This window comes from Lactuca saligna, chromosome 8 (assembly GCF_052625555.1).
Source record: "Lactuca saligna cultivar CGN05327 chromosome 8, ASM5262555v1, whole genome shotgun sequence".
Lineage (NCBI taxonomy): Eukaryota > Viridiplantae > Streptophyta > Magnoliopsida > Asterales > Asteraceae > Lactuca > Lactuca saligna.
In genome coordinates, this window is record NC_136424.1 from 222,065,458 (window position 1) to 222,086,007 (window position 20,550).

Consider the following 20,550-nt stretch of genomic DNA (forward strand, 5'->3'; position numbering starts at 1 on the left):
GGCATCTTGATGTTGGAGGATGGATCTGAGGTTGCTACCTCAAATCTGGAGTGGAGAAGATCTTAAGAGAATTAATGCCCCTGTTCTTGTGTTGTTGATGGAGCTACCATGTCCCAAACCTTGGTTCTAAGGTGAATAAGGCCTAGATCTCTTTAGATTCACGTAAATTTTCACACTTTACGTGATGGATGGATTGTAGGAGGTTGGATCTATGTTTTGGATCAATTGCATGGCCTGAGATGCTTCTGTATGGATTTAGACCGGTGGTACTCGACGAGTCACATGTGTGGACTCGACGAGTTGCTTGAAGATGGCCGGGAACTCGACGAGTTGGAAGAACAACTCGGCGAGTAGGTTGAAGATAGCCTTGGACTCGACGAGTCCATTTGGACTCGGCGAGTCTTGTCGAGGAAGTCCCAATATTCCTGGTTGAGTCGATGAATCGGTGAGCAAAGGGATGACTCGGTGAGTTGGGTGCGAGTGGACTCAGAGTTGTTGGACTCGACGAGTCTTGGGGTGACTCGGCGAGTTGGGTCGCTAATTGAGGGAAGTTCTGAGCATAAGGACTCGGCGAGTCATCGGGTTGGCTCGGCGAGTAGGGTCAGTCAGGGGTTGACTTTGACTTGTCCAAGGTTGATCAGTTGTCTTCCAGGGGTATTTTGGTAATTAAGGGTATTTATTGAGTTATCCGTTTTGATGTTCAGTGGAGGAGTTCGTGTCAGAGTTCGGAGCAGCAGGATCTTATCCTTTCAGCGGACAGTTTCGAGGTGAGTTATCCTCACTATATCAACAGGATCTATGGCACCAAGGTCGGCCCTTTATTGGATTGAGATTCGGATATGGTTATTATGTTATTGTTTGATGTGTCTGCATCCTGGTAGCTAGGATGGTACATGCTAAGAGACCTTGTTAGGGTCAGTTTCCCGATATACAGAGTGATGCTATGCTAGTGACCGGTTAGGTCGGTAACCCGGTTAGGGTAATGATATGCTATGTGATCTGCTTGCTCGGTTTGTTGACTATGACTGTTATATGATTGTATGTTTTGTACACATGGTTGTTTGGACTGGAGATGGGTTGAGGCGGGTCCTGCTTTGTGCTGTAGGCCAAGATACCTAGGGCAGACCGGTTGTTCCAAAGGCCCAGCGAGCGGTCCGGATAGGCTGTAGGCCCCACGAGGGCGGACCACACGTGCCGAGGCTCGGAGAGTGGACCAGGCCGACTGAAGGCCCAATGCGGGTGGACCAATTACACTGTAGACTCAGAGAGTGGACCAGGTGGGTTGAAGGCCCGATGCGGGCAGACCAACCCCACTGTAGACTCGAAGGACATGACTAAACCTGGAGGATGGATCCGATGGAATGAAGGCCCGATACGGCGGACCAGTCTCACGGTAGACCCGATATGCATGGTTGTTCTATGTTCTGTTATGTTATGTACGTTTTATATGTTTTGGACCGGAAGGTCGCAGCCTGGAAGGGCGTATACATGCTTGGTATTTTGGGGGTGTCTCACTAAGCTTTCGGGCTTACAGTTGTGGTTTAATGTTTTTCAGGTTCTTCAGGAGACCGTGGCAGGTAGTATGGGCCCGTACTACTGAAAGCACGAACTCATACGCGTATCAGGGAAACCATGACCTCTAGGGTTGGGATGAGATCTGGTTCCCGAGATAGTGGAATATGTCTGAGATTTGGTGTTTTATTTTCAGTATGGAGATTTCAGGGCACGCTAAGAGTGGATCCGGGTCAGGATCAGGAGCAGGAGAGGGAGTTCCGGGTGGGTCTGTACAATCTGAGGTTGTCAGTCAGATGAGTACGCACGAGTTGGATGCGAGGATTTGTGAGATCATGCATGATGAGGTTATTGTATTGTTTCGGGCTGAGCTGTCGGAGTTGTATGGGTCGATCAAGACCGCCATGGTGGAGTATTTTGATGAGCGCTATGCGGCTCTCACGAAGACGGCTGCCGCAGCAGCAGGGGGTGGAGCTAGTAGAGGTTTTCAGTATCAGGACTTCGATAATACGAAGCCTCCCACTTTTGATGGAGTTCAGGATCCGATCATTGCTATGAGATGGTTATCAGATGTGGAGGGATGTTTCTTCACGTGTTCATGCCCTGCTGATCAGAGGGTGAGGTGTGCTCTGAACCTGTTAAGGCTCGGGGCAAAGGATTGGTGGAGACTGACCACGGGGTCGTACTCGGATGCGCAGAGGGCTGCGATTTCATGGAATCGGTTCAGAGAGATGTTCAGCACTTGTTATGTTCTGCAGGTCGAGAGGGAGAGGTTGACTCAGGAGTTCTTGGAGCTTAAACAGGATTCGGAGTCGGTGACGGAAATCACCAGGATGTTTACTGAGAGAGCGATGTTTTGCCCTGAGTTCGCTTCGGAGCAGGCTCAGATGTCCCGATATCTGAGTATGCTAAAGAGAGACATCAGGCAGTTTGTGTCTGCGCAGAGGTGCGAGACCTTGCTGGAGTGGCAGGAGGCCGCCAGGCGGCGTGAGTTAGAGATTTAGTTGCAGATGCGTGAGCTGAGGCAAGCTCCGGTTCAGTCGCAGCCGGCGACGAAACGGTCTAAGACCGTTGATTCCAGGATGGGAGATCAGGGTAGCCACGTCTGTGGAAAGTGTGCAAGGGGTCACGCCGGGGTTTGTCGGTCCGGTGGAGCATGCCGCAAGTGCGGAAAGGAGGGACACTATGCGAGGGATTGTCGGTAGTCAGTGCCGGTTCGGGATTTGAGGATATGCTATCATTGTCATCAGGTTGGACATTTGAAGGTCAACTGTCGACAGCTTGCTGCAGGACCGGTGCAGGCTCCAGCACCGGCTACGTTGAGGATCATAGGTGGAGGTCAGGGTGGAGCGGAGCCCCCAAGGGCTTAGGGTCGTTTTTTTCAGCTTGCTGCTGTGGGTATGTTCTTTTGCTGTTTTTGATTATTTATGATTGTTGTGGAGTATTGTTATCTGTTGGTTTCGTTGGTTGGTTATGGAATTGCGTTTCGGGTTTTCGTGTGGTATCCGTTGTTCCCTGAGGGTTTGGTGAGTTGCGATCGAGATTTCATTTTAGTATCCTTTGATCCCTGAAGGATCGATATGGTTATGGATTAGTACGTCGAGTTATCATTGATTATCTTTGTGAGGATTGGTGGCGGATGTGGCGTTGGTTCGAAGGTCGAGTAGATTCTGAAGTCTGAGGAATGGATAGTTGAAGATTGGGTTCCTTTCGAGCGGGTTGTGCAGCGTGGAAACATGATTTGTATGAAAGTTGTTGGCGCTGGTGAAAAACATTTTAAGTGTAAGTGTGTGATTTCCTGCAAGGTTGCTTTGGGAGATCGGTGATGGCGACCGGTGACTAATTGTTAGTGTCTTAAGTGGGGGAGAATTGGAAATTCTCCGGATGATCGTTGGGCCTGAGAGGTTGTTTAGTTGCTTGGGGAATTCAGCGGTATTTCTATCAGTGGAGAGCAGGCTTGTATGGGTGAGCAACAGGCGTGCAGGGCGGAATACAGACCTAGAGCAGTTGATTGTGGAAGGCATGGGAGCAGGCCGGGATCGAGTATGTATGAAGAAGATAGAGTTCGGAACCCCTAGAGGGATAGAACGGTATGCACGGGAGGATTTCCCGAAGGGATGGTTCGGAGTGATGAATGCTAGTTGAGCGGTCCAGATAGACTGAAGGCCGGTAGGCGTACCAGTCAGACCGAAGGCTCGGAGGATGGTCCAGTCAGATTGGCTGAAGGTTCTGAGAGTGGTCCAGATTGGCTGAAGGCCTGGGGAGGCGGTCCAGTCATGCTGAAGACTCTGCGAGTATTGTTGGATCGGTTCGAGGTTATGGGTTGCGTATGTTGCAGTGTGATTACATTGGGAGGTCTGGCCCCGGGTAGCGATCTTGAGCAGTGAAGGTAGTGCATGGGCTTGAGAGTCCCTGTGATGAGAATCAGAGTAGTGGTGATGCATGGATGTCGGGTACGCTTTAAAAAGGTAATGTAGCGTGGGATGAGCACCATAGTGCCTGTCATGGTGACTGGGCGGACGAGTGGTTTCCTTGGTAAGGAAAGAGGGAGGAATGAAATTCCGAAAAGTGAGTGCGAATTCACGGAAGTGAAAGAGGCAGTGTAGAGTTATGATTGGAGTGGTCCGTCGATGGTCTTTGAGTAGTGGGTTGCGGCGGTAGAATAAAAGCTCATTCGACTTGATATGTTGCTCAGGGCACGGAGGGAATACCGCGGTGTGGAGCCAGGGAGAGGGGTTCAGAAGAGATACAGAGAAAGAGACTTGGACTCTCAGTGAGATTCTAATCAGGGTTTTGGGTATGTATCAGCAGTTCATCCTGGAAGGATGTTTGAGGATATCATCAGTGTATTAGGTTATCCAAACCTGAGGATGCTAGAGCTAGATCAGCATGTGTGTGTGATTGCGAGAGGAGAACTTGGGGGAGTTGCTCCGGAATGGAAGAATGGGTCTTTCGGTCGACATGGGATGGATAGAGTGGAATTCGGATCGGGGATCCGATGGTTCATGGCTTTATTGCCATATGAGTCAAGTGAAAGATGAGAATTGGAGCAGTAAGGCATCATGGGTAATTCTCGGTTGTTGAGTGTGGTTATCGGAGGGTACAGCTGGTGCCCGGTTTGAGTAGGTGGTGGGGACACCGTATGGAAGGAGAAAGTGAGCTTCTGGTTTCTATGATTGTACCTTGAGGGACTTGGTACGGTCAAGGTCAGGTGGCGTGTCGTGGGAAGTAATTTGAAGATGAGATGTCGTACGCTTCGAGGATGAAGCCTGATCTAAGTGGGGGAGAATTGTAACATCCCGGAATCGCAAGAGTAGAGTTAAAGGGCTAAAAGTGTAAGTTTCGGAGGGTGACTCGACGAGTCCATGGATAGACCCGGCGAGTCAGGTCGCGGCTATGGTCGCGTGTCAAGTGGTCTACTCGGCGAGTCCAAAGATAGACTCGGTGAGTAGGTGTTGTATGGAGAAAACCCTAATTTTCGGGGTTGAGCCCTATATAAAGAGCATTATACCCCTCCACAGCCTCCCTTATTCCCCCCTTAAGTCCCAGAAACCCTAAATTCGTGGAGAGTCCCTTTATGGAGAAAATTAGAGCTTGGAGAGGTGTTGGTTGAAGAAATCTTGAAGGAGAAGTGGCTTGGATCAAAGGGCTTTTCTTGGATTCGAGTTTGGTTGTTATTGAGGCATCTTTTGGAGGTAATACTTTCGTTCTTGGGCTGTGTTTTCCTAGTTTCTCATTTTGGGGTTGTGTGGGGTGCTTGGTTGTGTGGCATCTTCATGTTGGAGGATGGATCTGAGGTTGCTACCTCAGATCTGGAGTGGAGAAGATCTTAAGAGCATTAAAGCCCCTGTTCTTGTGTTGTTGATGGAGCTACCATGTCCCAAACCTTGGTTCTAAGGTGAATAAGACCTAGATCTCTTTAGATTCACGTAAAGTTTGCCACTTTACGTGATGGATGGATTGTAGGAGGTTGGATCTATGTTTTGGATCAATTGCATGGCTTGAGATGCTTCTGTACGGATTCAGACCGGTGGTACTCGACGAGTCACATGTGTGGACTCGATGAGTTGCTTGAAGATGTCCTGGAACTCGACGAGTTGGAAGCACTACTTGGCGAGTAGGTTGAAGATAGCCTTGGACTCGACGAGTCCATTTGGACTCGGCGAGTCTTGTCGAGGAAGTCCCAATATTTCTTGTTGAGTCGATGAATCGGTGAGCCAAGGGATGACTCGGTGAGTTGGGTGCGAGTGGACTCAAAGTTGTTGGACTCGACGAGTCTTGGGGTGACTCGGCGAGTTGGGTCGCCAATTGAGGGAAGTTCTGAGCATAAGGACTCGGCGAGTCATCGGGTTGACTCGGCGAGTAGGGTTAGTCAGGGGTTGACTTTGACTTGTCCAAGGTTGATCAGTTGTCTTCCAGGGGTATTTTGGTAATTAAGGGTATTTATTGAGTTGTACGTTTTGATGTTCAGTGGAGGAGTTCGTGTCAGAGTTCGGAGCAGCAGGATCTTATCCTTTCAGCCAACAGTTTCGAGGTGAGTTATCCTCACTATATCAACAGGGTCTAAGGCACCAAGGCCGGCCCTTTATTGGATTGAGATTCGGATATGGTTATTATGTTATTGTTTGATGTGTCTGCATCCTGGTAGCTAGGATGGTACATGCTAGGAGACCTTGTTAAGGTCAGTTTCCCGATATACAGAGTGATGCTATGCTAGTGACCGGTTAGGTCAGTAACCCGGTTAGGGTAATGATATGCTATGTGATCTGCTTGCTCGGTTTGTTGACTATGACTTTTATATGATTGTATGTTTTGTGCACATGGTTGTTTGGACTGGAGATGGGTTGAGGCGGGTCCTGCTTTGTGCTGTAGGCCAAGATACCCAGGGCGGACCGGTTGTTCTGAAGGCCCAGCGAGCGGTCTGGATAGGCTGTAGGCCCCACGAGGGCGGACCAGACGTGCCGAGGCTCGGAGAGTGGACCAGGCCGACAGAAGGCCCGATGCGGGCGAACCAGTTACACTGTAGACTCAGAGAGTGGACCAGGTGGGTTGAAGGCCCGATGCGGGCGGACCAACTCCACTGTAGACTCGAAGGACATGACTAGACCTGGAGGATGGATCCGATGGACTGAAGGCCCGATACGGCGGACCAGTCACACGGTAGACCCGATATGCATGGTTGTTCTATGTTCTGTTATGTTATGTATGTTTTATATGTTTTGGACCAGAAGGTCACAGCCTGGAAGGGCGTATACGTGGTTGGTATTTTGGGGGTATCTCACTAAGCTTTCGGGCTTACAGTTGTGGTTTAATGTTTTTCAGGTTCTTCAGGAGACCGTGGCAAGGCGAAGGCGTGATCGTACCGCTCCTCATGATTTTGTAGCAATGTGATTATGGGAATACTCTAATGATTTGTATTGATAACCTTTTTGTAAACATTTTAATGAAAATCGGGTTGTTTTGAAAAATTTAAATTGGTTGTATTTTTCGGATGTTACAGATGATTTCGGTTTTTGATGAAGATTAAGAAGGATCTCGGCCCTAGAAGCTTCTTGAGTGGAGTTTTTTGAACTTAAGATGGATCTAAGGGCATGGATCACAAAATGAAATGTTATGGAGTGAAGATTATCATAAAATGAAGATTATCATCATGCTTAGAGAGTAGCTTACCAAATGAGTGACGATCTTTGAAGAAGAGTTCTTAATCTTTCTCAGGATACACACAAAATTTAAGAGATGGGAATGTGAGAGCCTTTCTCAAGAGTTATGAGTGAAGTTTAGAAGTGAGAGTGTGAGGTTTGGATGCGATGAGTATGGCCGAGAATAAGAAGGGAGAATAAGAGAAGAGAGAAGATGAGACAAGATGGTTGCATTGGAACATGAGATTAACCAAGATATATGTTGCATAATTACATGGAAATCGACCTTGTAATGTTGAGGTGTTAAGCCATTAATCCACTCCTTTGTTTATTTTTTACATTTTTTTTATTTTATATAACCGAGAATAAGGGGAAGGAAAAGAGAAAGGAAGAGCTTGGGCCTTGTTTCTTCTATTCGAAATTATGAGGCCCAAATTGAAAGTTTTTAGCCTATTAGGCCCATATGAGGGTTTATGGCCCAATGATGATAAGTAAAGGGAGTTTGCAGTCTATTAAGGTTCAAGAAACCATTTAGGGCCCATTAAGGCCCATGATAACAAAGTGAGACATTCTAGGCCCAATAAGGCCCATGAGAAGTCTTATGGCCCAAAATGCTATCGTTAAATGAATATGGGTCCAATCAGGGCCCAATTGAAGACTCTTTGCTTAAAAGAATCAAGTTGAGGGTTTACTAGTCCATTCAACCCAATAAATGATTCCAGGTCCATGAAAATGTTTGAATCGGGATATTAGGGTTTCAAATCAACAGTTGAGTAGATGAGATGTATTGAATTATGTTTTGAACTTCACTCATGAGTTTTGATTCAAATGGTTAATTTTGAATGATCATAGTACATAACATCAATTTAGATTACAAACTATACAATAGTTGATTTTATATGAACACAAAATTTCCTTACTAAAAATGCTAGTTGTGACATGGAATAAAAAATATGGTTTTATAAAATATAAAGATTTCATTTTATATAATTTGAAAGAGTGTTAAACACTATTTCCTATATGTTTTTTCATAGACTAAGAACACCACATGGTGTGTGTATGTGTGTGGTGGTGGGCGGTGTTGTTTGTACTTTTCTCCATTGTCATACACTCCATACTCTCTTTTGAAGATCATAGTTTTTCATAAAAGCCATAAGGTCTTGAAAGTCAAGACTAGTATATAATTAGAGGAGATGGGTCTTTCTGACATTGATCATTACTTCTCATTTTTCGGCCATTTATCTTTACGATTGATATTAATCGCAAATTGATCTTTGGTGCGTATACAACGTTTTTATAATTATTCACGTTTTATTGCTTCCATTTCTATTTGTATTGTTTTTATGAACACAGTTTTGGATAAAACCAATAATTCGTATACGAGCGATTTTTGCAAATTTTGTTAAATTATTTGATTAATTCGATAATCTTTGTTTTCAAAAAACATGAATGGTTTTCACTTTGTTTATTTTTGTAAGTAATATATCACTTAAAATAGTTTATTGAAACAAATCTAACAAGAATGAAGATGACGTCCATTTTGAAGATTAAAAGTTCATGTACTTAATTTTATTAAAGTTTTATGTATTATAAAAAATTATTTCCTGAGATTGCTACAATATGTTGAAGCAAGTGGGAACATGAAGATATCATAAGTAGATTAAGTCCCTTGTGTGCCTTAAAAATGGACTTGACATTTTTATGATGGTTCAAAAAGTATCATTAATTAGTGGTTGGTTTATGCATAAATATGTTTTATGCTTTGTGATGGTTGTTTTGTGTTATATTATATATGTTTGTAAAATTAGATTTTAAAATGCTTGATAATATTTTAAACATAAAATGATCACATGTATTTTGTTTTAATAGTATTTTTATTTAACATAAGATATAGCAAATTATGGTTTTAAAATAAAAAAAATTTATTTATAAAGAAAAACTTTGTAACTGCAAATTTTGAATTATTAAAATTAGAGGTTTAAAATGGTGATTTTTGAAACTTATCAACCTCCAAACCTTTTATTATAAAATTATGTTTTGTTATAAGGTTTATAAATATTATGTTGATGTATGAAGTGACCCTGGGTAGCTAAAGTGTTATAGTAAATGTGAGATACGAAGAGTAGTTGCTTGTTTTACGAAGTCTTAAGTCATTTCTATGAGAAGAAGGTGATAAACAGATAACACGAAGAGTAAAAGCCAGGTGGTCTTGAAGTACACCAAAGGAGATTGTACACTGTCAACCTTAACCATAAATATATTTTGGGTGATTATGTCAAAACAGGCATGGGAAACATGACTGCCTTTAAACTGCACCTCTAGCTTATCCAGTAAATATCATATACTAGCTTTATTTATAAATAGGGAGTAATGTCGTATGTTCTAGAGTGTGTCTCGGATTATCTAATTGTCTTGTAATTGTTTCAATAGAATACAATTCTCTTTATCAACATTTATGATCTTGTTGTTCATCAATTATTAATCTTAAGCTTTCAAGCAAGCTTAGTCAAAGATTCAACAAATTATTCTCATTACTTGTTTTACGTTTATTTAGTTTATGTTAATGTTATATCTTCTGTTATAAACTATTATTAATTCTGCATCTAAATTATTGTAGAGCAAATTATATATTCGTGAGATTAACTTATTTTGCATTATAATCTTCATCCGAGTTCTTCTCTCAACATTTGGTATCAAGGTCATAGTGGCTGCTTTTTAACATTTCTAAAAAATATTCAATATATTTTAGAAAAAAAAACTCTAATTTAAGAAGCCTTGTATACCACTTAGCTCACTTTTCTAAAATTTATGGAAATTTGGCACAACATTACTCTTTATACATATCTAACAGTGTTGGAGGTTCCAATCAAGCTCCAATACTTGTTGCAAGTGAGTCTCATCACTGGTCTGAAAGGATGGAATCATGGAAATATATTTGAAAAGACATGGTAATGATGTCCGGAGATCCATTGAATAAGGACCTCATGTTCTAGGTCTCACACCCATCACTAATGAAAAGCAAATAAGGGTTGCTGGTGGAACCATCATGACGAAGCATAACGTTAGTCATAATGAAAAAATGGTAAAATATGAGATCGCTTTTCATGAAATATGATGTGGTGTTACACCTTATACTTATCATCTTATCATCAACTATCAATCAGCGAAAGAAATTTGTAATATTCGCAAAAATCTATATGGTGGAAATAAACAAGCGCAAGAAAAGAAGCTAACCACCGCGTTGAACAACTTCACCGGCTTCAAAGATCTTCTTGGAGAAACTCTCAATGACTCATTCAAAAGATTTAATTTCATCCTCACCAGACTCTCCAACGTACGTTCCATTTGTAAAAATCAAGAAACTAATGTGTAACAATTGGCAAAAATAGGAACGATCGTACAATATTTAGACTTTTAAGCAATATGAACATTTTATCAAAAATGGCTAAACGAATTTAACATGTTTTATTAGATAATTTCTTGTGAAAAATAAAACAAGCGACTAATGATAGATTCCGTTACAGTGTATGACTACGAACCATCACCGGTTTGTAAAATTAGCATATAACTTCATTTGAACGCAACAAATTTAATTACCGAATCAACATTTCTCCAGTTGATGAATAAGTTAAATTATATATAAAACTTGTGATTAATAGTTGTGAAGGATCCAAATTTAACAAATATACGAACCAAAGTGACGAAACGTGTTTATTGATATGGTGAACCGTTAAATATCACATAATTTTACCTTGGTCAATAAATTTTATATTTAATTAAGAAAAATATAAAATGAATTAGTATAAGACATAATTAGAATGTATTTAAGTGTTTTTGAATAGAAGAATAAAACATAAATATTTAAGTTGAAATACACAAAAGCTACATTGATATTTTATACCAAGAATACATGTATGTATTTGTACATATGTATTATTATCTAGTGGATAACTAATTATGGGACATGACTTAAAGTGATTTCAATTAAGGAATATTGTGTCTTGTTCCTTTTAAAACATTTGGGATGTCATCGTCGATACAGAAACATAAGCATAAATAGAACTTACATTCATTTACACTAGTGATCTTTATCTCCTTAATCTCTCAGTGTAATGTAACTTCACATCGTCACCTGTGATATAGGTAAACTGAATGGGTCAAGTTGGGAAACCTGGTGAGTACACAGGGTTTTCAACTCACAATAATATAATTATTATGTTTAATCATCAAACAATTAACCCAATTACCCATCCTCATTATCTTCTTTATTCCTAAGTACCTTCCCTAAGGTTTTATCCTAAGGGTCATCTCCTACATCATATTTACCTCTCATCTCCTTACATCGCATTTCCTTATATGTTTGTTCCTAAGGACTCTCCCTAAGGATCATCGCCTACATCACATAGACAGTATTAATTCAGGGATTACTCCCTCAATACGTGCCCAACAACGGTTAAGGTATCATCACATGAATACATAGTTACAACATCGCCTGAACTCGTAATTCATAGTAAAGGGTCAGAGTATCATCGCATGAATACGTAGTTACAACATCGCCTGAGCTCATAATTCATCACCTACAGGTTATGAACCTGCTGGTCTTTCCACGGGGTTGTCTATAATAGTCAGTGGTCACCATCTATACTCTGGTAAATGACTACATCTCCAAATTGCACGACAAAGTTATAGTATCTTTCATCCTACATCACCGATTCATCATCACCAATCTATCCTCACCTAATTATATTCACCTATCTCTCATCATTTTATTTCATCACACGTCAACTATTCCATCTACCCATGTTATATCCCAACATATTTGTAGATATAAAATAAATATATACTTTAAATCATTTAAAACATGTATAAAATCATTCATCCAGCATAGACAGCAAGTATCCAGATAATATGCACACATAGCACGTAATTTATATCAAATACTTCATATCTATGTGTAAGATGAAAGTAACTATGCACTCACAACATGTAATTTATATTAAATACTTCATATCTATGTGTAAGATGAAAGTAACTATGCACTCACTTGTTAAAGTGATGATTCCAAACTTGGATAGCGCTTCGCTTCTTAACAATATAATTTCCTTCAACAAAACCTAATATTATTACCACTAGATTTTAGTCTAATATTTACTGTGACTAATTATTAGTCTTAGCATTATTATTATTATTATTATTATTATTATTATTATAAGAGTTTAAATAATATTTTCCAACCACTATGTACAGACAGGGGCCAGACATAAAACACCAGAGGGCAGGACCACTTTGGCATATAGCACTTCTAAAATCCAAGAACCCTATGCATCCCTTTAAACCATAATAATAGCCCAAATAGTTATTATAAGGTCCTCATAACATTACTATATTTTAAATAAAATCTATATTAGAAATAGTGTAGGCGTAGCTCATTTACAACGGGTTTTTATTAAAAAAAATCGGGCTTCGCTATAGCAGCGTTTCCGAGCTGAAAGCTCTTCTTCTCGGAGCCGTCGGGTGCTTCGGGCTTTCCTTCTCGTTCCGTAGACTTGGGAGGGTTTAGGGAGGCTAGAGAGAAGTTAGAGAGAGAAAGAAAGGCTTATGGTGTGAAGAAATTATGAAGGATTCATCCTTTATTTATATGGATTTTATCGTAGAGTAGTGTCTAAGCTTCGTTCGTATTTTCCGCATACGAGTTCTATTTTCTACGTTATTTATATCTACACGTTGGTATTTACGAGTATTACAACTTTTATTTAGACCCTGTCGGATAATTCTCATTGTATCTCAGATTTACAAAATTGTATTCGAATTCACCGCGCTTGAAAAGTTGACACTAAGCTTCGTCCATATCTTTAGCGTACGAGCTTCGTTTTCGATGTTATTTATATCCACATGTTGGTATTTATGAGTACTACAACTTTCATTTAGACATCGTTGGCTAATTCTCATTCTATCTCGGAATTACAAATATGTATCGAATTCGTCGCACTTGAAGAGTAGAGACTAGGCTTCGTCCATATCTTTCGCATACGAGCTCCGTTTTCATCTGTCTTTTTATCATTTAACTCCTATTAACGAGATCTTCATTTCTCGTTTAGATTATTTTGGCTAAAAATCGACCGATCTAAAATTCGAATTTCAGGCTTTGTTGTAAAACTTTGGACGTTCTCATTTTAACAAATACTACAACTTTCGTCTAGACCGATAAGGCTAGAAAGTATTTTGTCATAAATTCATCTTTTTACGATTCCCGGTGTCGTGTTGGTTTTGCCGTAAAACTTCGACGGGTCATAATTTCTTTGTTATAAATCGGATGTCGGTGTTCTTTATATATACAGAACCTTTGTGACATATACTATAACTACGTTAAGATTATTTATTCTAAATAATGTTCTATCAAAAATCATTTTTGACGCTCATTGACTCTAAAGTGACTTGCCCGGATCTACGGCCGGTACATCGATTCCTCCCATTTCCTCTAAAAACACTTCGACCACCACTTGTTAGAGGTCCCAAGAAAGTATCTAAAATTTTGAAGAAAAACACATCATCGGTTACTCTAGGACTCTAGGATCCTCCTATGCTGATTTCCAACAGCGAGATCTTTACTATGATGAAGATACTGGAGCGACAGGTCGTCCAACAAAAGGAAAATAAAAGGACGATCCTCATGGAAGTGGACAGAATGAGGATGAATTTCCATAAGCCTCAGGAGGTAGTGCCCTCAGTCTTGCATCCCAAGATCCTGAAATTCGACAACCCAGTATTCTCAATGATCCATTGCGAGATTTAGGATCATAACGAAATTTTTATTACTCCCAATAAAAGGGATCCTGATAAGTTTAACAGTAATAATAATTTTACGACTAACTCAATGGATCTTGATACAGGTTTGAGCCCGGTCATGCCTAATGAGCTACAACAGCAAAGATAGATGATCTCAAGCATGCCTATAGTAGTTCAGCCGGAACCCAAAGCATCCCCAACAAGTCACAGGATCTCTAGATTCATCCCAACGATAGCTAACATTAAAGTTCCAAAATGCTTCCAGACCCCTAGCATGAAGCCCTACCCCCAGCTTTGGTTCTAACCTCACAGGATCCGCCCTAAAATGGCTCCTTAATGTTCCTCTTTATTCAGTCATATCTATCGCTCATTTGATTAATTTATTTAATAACCAGTTCTCTTGCAGTAGGACGTTCGAAAAGATCAATAGTGATCTCTATCAAGTGGTTCAGGATCCTCAGGAATCCCTTAGGACTTTTGTGAACAGGTTTGGTAGGGAAGCCTTTAGCATCCCCAACATCAACATGGCAACTGCAGTCGAAGCCTTCAAAATGGGTTTAACGAAGGATTGTACCTTCTACAAGGATCTCATAATGACCCCACGCATAAGATTGGACGAAGTTAGGAGCAGGGCATTGGGATTCATCAAACTCGAAGAAGACAAGGAGATCCAGAAAATGAGCAACCTAACAAGCTCCTATTATAACCCGAATAGGAAGGTCGACTCCTCAGCCCAAAGATCCTATAAGTCGAAGCCTTACACAAAACCTGACCATCACAGGGTTAATACCTTGAAGATGAGAGGGAGGACAAAGATTTTCCTAATATTACTAACTATTATTTTTTTGTGGATATTTCAGGTGTAATATTTGCTATGTAGGAACTTGCAGACAAATCCCGGTGGCCAAGGAAGGGAGAAAAATCCACTACTTGGAAGGACAAGTCCAAATGGTGTGCATATCATGAGGAATTTGGTCGCGTTACGGAGGATTTCATAGCTCTAAGAAAGGAAATCAGCTCACTTCTAGGAAAAGAATATCTCAAAGAGATCCTTAGGAGAAGAAAGGAAGAGCCCAAAAAAAAGACCGAGATCCTTAGAACAACCTCAAAACACCAAGATCCCCCCCCCCCTGCTGATGCTAAGGTGATCACCATAATCTCAAGAGTATCTAACATTTGTGGTACCTCCTACTCTGCGGAAAAAACGCAAGGTATACAAAATGAAGAAGGAAACAGGACCACAAAAAAAACAATCACCAACCAAAAGGAGATCATCTTCGATGAAGTGGATAGAGAGGACGTCCAGGATCCTCACTAGGACGGACTAGTGATTGCTGTCTACACTGCCAACCACTTCGTCAGAAGGATCCTTATCGATGGAGGATCCTCAGTTAACATCATACTCTTGGATGCATTAAAAAGGATGAACATCCTGGAGATTGAGATAATTGCATGATCCTCAGTACTAGCTGGCTTCAGCGGAGAAACTAAATACACCATCAGCAAGATAAAGCTACCAATCTACATAGAGGGAGTAAATTTGGTTCAACGCTTTTGTGTGATTGACACATTATCTTCTTATAATTTAATACTTGGTGGACCATAGATCCATCAATAGAAGGTCGTTCCAACAACGTGTCGTCAATATGCAAAGATGCCCACCCCATGGGGGACAGTGAAGATTATAGGAGAGCAACAAGAATCCAAGGAATAATTTAAGACTTCAATGAAGTCATCAACAATACGACGACAAGCATAGCAATTAAGGCATGGCACATGAGGCATGCTGGAAGCAAGAGAGAATGACATAAGAGAAGGGCCCCTAAACCTTCAGGATCCTGAAACCAAAGTTCTCATAGGATCCTCAATGCTTGAACTAATCGAATAGGATCTCATAAAGTTACTCAAGCCCAGAAGCAAAACATTTTCATGGAAACATGAGGACATGAAAGGTATTTAAAAAAACATAATAACCCATAAACTTAACATTGACCCATGTTTCAGAAAAATACACGAAAAGAGAAGGAAATTTGCACCCGAAAGAAACCAAGTTATAAAAGAAGAAGTAGAAAAACTTCTCAAAACTGGCATGATCAAAGAGGTGAAGTTCCCAAGATGGCTAGATAATATGGTCATGGTATAATAGAAGAACGGTAAATGGAGAGTATGTGTGGATTGTATGGATCTTAACAAGGCTTGTCGCAAGGATGCTTTCCCTTGACCACACATTGACTCCATGATAGACACAAAAGCGGGTCACAAATTACTAACGTTCATGGACACATCAGCACGATTCCAATAAATCCAAATGGAACCCTCCGATCAAGAAGCACAGCGTTCATAACCCCAATAGGTATGTATTGTTACTTTGCTATGCCATTTGGTCATAAATATATAAGAGCAACATACCAAAAGCGTAATTAATAAGAAGTTAAAGAGAAACTAGGTGACACGATGGAATCTACATTGATGAAATGGTGGTCAAGTCCAAAATTTTGAAGATCACCTAAAGGATCTTGAAGAAGCCTTTGACATCCTAGACCAATACAACATGAATCTGAATCCCTCTAAATGCCATTTTGGGATGAAATCGGGTAAGTTCTTAGGATACATGGTGACCAAAAGAGGAATTGAAGCGAGCCTGGAACAAATGAAGGCCATCCTTGATCTAAAATCACCAACCTCGATGAAGGATATCCAGAGATTAATAGGAAGAGTGGCATCACTAAACAGGTTCATCTCAAAATCGTCAGAAAGATGCAAGCCTTTCTACTACATCTTGAAGAAGGAAAAAAGGATTCGAGTGGACCAAAGAACATGAAGATGCTTTCAAAGAGCTTAAAAAATATTTAAGCTCACCACCCCTATTGGTAAAACCACTAGATAGCGAGTCACCCCTTCTTTACCTCTTAGTATCCTCAAATGCAGTGAGTGTTGTACTAGCCAAGGATCTCGATAGGATCTAACAATCCATATACTATGTAATAAGTGTCTCCTAGATACTGAGACCATGTACTCTCACCTTGAAAAGCTCATGCTTGCATTGGTAACAACTTCTTCTAAATTAAGACATTATTTTGAGAAACAACTTATAACCGTAAAAACTAACTATCCAATTAAAAATGTTATGAGAAAACCAAAAATGTTAGGAAGAATGGTGAAATGGACTATGAAGCTTAGAACATATGACATAAAGTGCGAACCAAGATCCTCCATAAAGTCCCAAGCATTGGCAGATTTTGTGGCTGACTTTAGGGATCATGCAAGAGTTGAAGTCGGAATAGAAGCCAAAACACTTCTAGAAGTGGAAAACATGGGGAAATGGACACTTTTCATAGATGGAGCATCGAACCAAAGAGGAACTGGGTTAGGGATCATACTAAAATCACCACAGGGAGATATCCTACCCCATAGAATAAGTTGTGAATTCAATTCAACCAACAAGGAAGTAGAATACAAGGCGCTAATCATAGGACTACATTTTGTTAAGAATCTTTGAATCAAGGATCTTCAGGTAGTCATTGACTCTTTACTACTAACTAACCATTTTAATAGATCCTATGCAGTGAAAGGAGAAAAGCTAGCTCTCTATCTCTAAGATCTTCCTTAAGGATCCCGCCAAAAACCAAGATCCTAGTAATCAACATATTAATCCCACAATCGAGGATTCCACCAAGAAACTTATACTCTTTCATGATCTTAGGGAGACTACCTACATGGCGACAATTAAAGATCTTGACTCAACGGTTCAACATCAGGATCCCAACGTCTAGGATCTTAGCTCCAAACCAACATGAAGTACCTCCAATATTACATGATCCATAAGGAGAGAAAAGTGAAAGAGCATTAAAAAATGATCTCAATGTTTGTGCTACTCCAAGGTAATATGTATCAAAAATATGTGACAAGATCGTACCTCAGGTGTTTAGAAGATCACGAAACTGCAGAGGTCCTAAAGGACATCGACGAAGGGGACTATGACAACCACACTGGGGGTAGATCCTTATGTTCGAAAGCATTAAGGACATGATACTACTTGTCAACGATGAAGAAGGACTCATTTCTCCATGTACAGAAAAGTAATGCTTGTCAAAGACATAGCAACATCCTGCACCAAACTATAGAACCTTTGTATCATATCATTTCCCCTTGGCCATTCATGAAATGGGGAATGGATATAGTAGGGAAACTGTCAGTAGCCCCTGGAGGAAAAGTCTTCATGCTGGTGATGACTGAATACTTCTCAAAGTGGATTGAAGTTGAAGCCTACGTACAAGTAAGATACAAAGAGGTAGTATCCTTCATCAAACATAACATCCTGACCGGGTTCGATATCCTTGCTAAAATTATATGCGACAATGGAACCTAATTCATAAGAAAAATAACAAGAGACATTTGCACAAGTTGGGGAATCAAAATGGTGACGTCTACTCCTATCTACCCTCAAGCCAATAGCCAAGCGGAGTCCAGCAACAAAATTATAGTAAACAACTTGAATAAGAGGTTGAATGAGAAAAAAAGGAAGATGGGCCGAAGAGCTTTCGTTTGTATTATGGGCAGATAGAACTACTTCCAAGCTAGATACGAGTCAAACCCCTTACTCATTAGTGTTTGGAAAGGAAGCAATGATCCCCACTGAAGTGGGGATCCCCACATCAAGATATCCGCTCCAAAAATCATGAGGACAATAACAGGATCTTGGCCCAGCATCTCAAAACCATAGATAAGCTTAGAGATCTTGCCAAAAATCCGTATTGTTGCTCATCAATAGAGGATCACTAGAGCATATAATAAAAACATATGGATCAGGAGATTCCAAATAGGATACTTGGTACTAAGAAAAACTTTCCAAAATACATAGGATCCTAGTGCAGGTAAACTAGCTCCAAATAGGAAGGGCCATATCTCATAGACGCTAAAGCAGGTAAACGAGCGTATTGGTTAGCCACCTTAGATGGAGTTATCTTACAAATATCCCGGAACATGATACATCTCAAAGCTTATTTTATGTAGGTAAGGTTAGTCATTCCTTGATAAGCTCAAGGTATGCATACTATTTATCCTTTATCCTTTTCTTTTCATTATTTATTTTCTTCAAATACCATTACAAACTTAAGCATAGAAGAGGCGTTATCTAGGCTAACATCAAGCCTTAGCTAACATTGGTGCATGTAGAGACTAAACGATCCCAATGTTCCAGGATCCTAAAATTTAAGAATCCTAACGTTTAAGGATCCAGGTGCTTAAGGATCCTAACTTCCAAGGATCTTGACTTCTAAGAATGTTGACCATGTGAACTTTCAAGGATCCTGATGTCCAAGGGACCACTGAGAGCCCCTGAACTGAATTTGCAATACGAATATCCTAAGAATAGTGAATAATCATCTCTCCTTCGAATAATGGTACATATTCCCCTCTAAGGTTTAAAGAGTTAATTACCTCTTTCACATGAGTTAAGGTTTATACACCTTGCTTGGACGCACGTTTCAGTGACTTGGAAACCCTCTTATTTCTGATCATTAGTTATGATCCTAAAGAAAATTCCTAAGGTTTATAACATTTACATGTTATCCTAAGTTGGAATCTTCTCCATAAAATTCCTAAGGTTTAAAACATTTACATGTTAGCCTAAGTTGGCATCTGTCCCAGAAAATTCCTAAGGTTTATAAAATTTACATTTTATCCAAATTGAGATCTTCCCCAGAAAACTCCTAACTTTGCAATTTTTCCAAGAAAACTACTAAGATTCGCAACATCTATATGTTACTAAAGTTGGGATTTTCCCCAAGAAACATGTCATAAACATTAGCTGAAAATAGGATACTCCCCAAAATAATTAAGATTCATAATGAAGACTTTCCTTAAGTTTAAAGTTAAGAATCCTTCTCGAAATGAAGATCCTTCTCAATGAACTCCTAAATCAAAGACCCTTTCACATGGTAATATCATAACCATTTAAAGGTTAGGAACTCATGACTTTAGATTCTTCCAAAGATCAACAGGTTCCATCTATCCTTATTCTCAAAAATTGTATGTAAAGTGTAAGGATGTTGAACCTTTTATATTCCTTAAAAAAAATCACTTGGTTATCAAAATTCAAGTATATTAAAAATGACTTGTTAAAAGAATTTTGTCTCAAGATTGTTTGCAGGAACCAAGCTTTTTAGGGTCCTAATTATTTAAGGATCCTAGTATCAAAACAGTCATACAGAAGAATCAAGAGAGAGATATACAAGGAAAACACAACCATTGCATTCAAAAGGGGTTGTGCCCCATCGCACCAAAAGTTAATTGTTTTACATCATTAAATAAAACAAAAAACTACCCTAACTAATTTTATACAAGCCTAGACCTTAGCCTAGTCATCATCGTCCGTGTTGTTCTCCTTCTCCTATTATGACAGCTTAGACCCAGGATCCTCAATAGTAGTGGCAGGCTTGCCGTTTGTTTTGGATAATCCCTCGCGCCATCAAGCTACATTCCAGGATCCTGATTTCTCAAGATCCTCTGCCATCCTGATCTTAGCTTCCCAAATAGCCACCACAACACTTGCCTTAGCATCGGTGATAACCTCGTCGGTTTCTAGGATATGCTCCTTTTCCTTCCCAGCCTT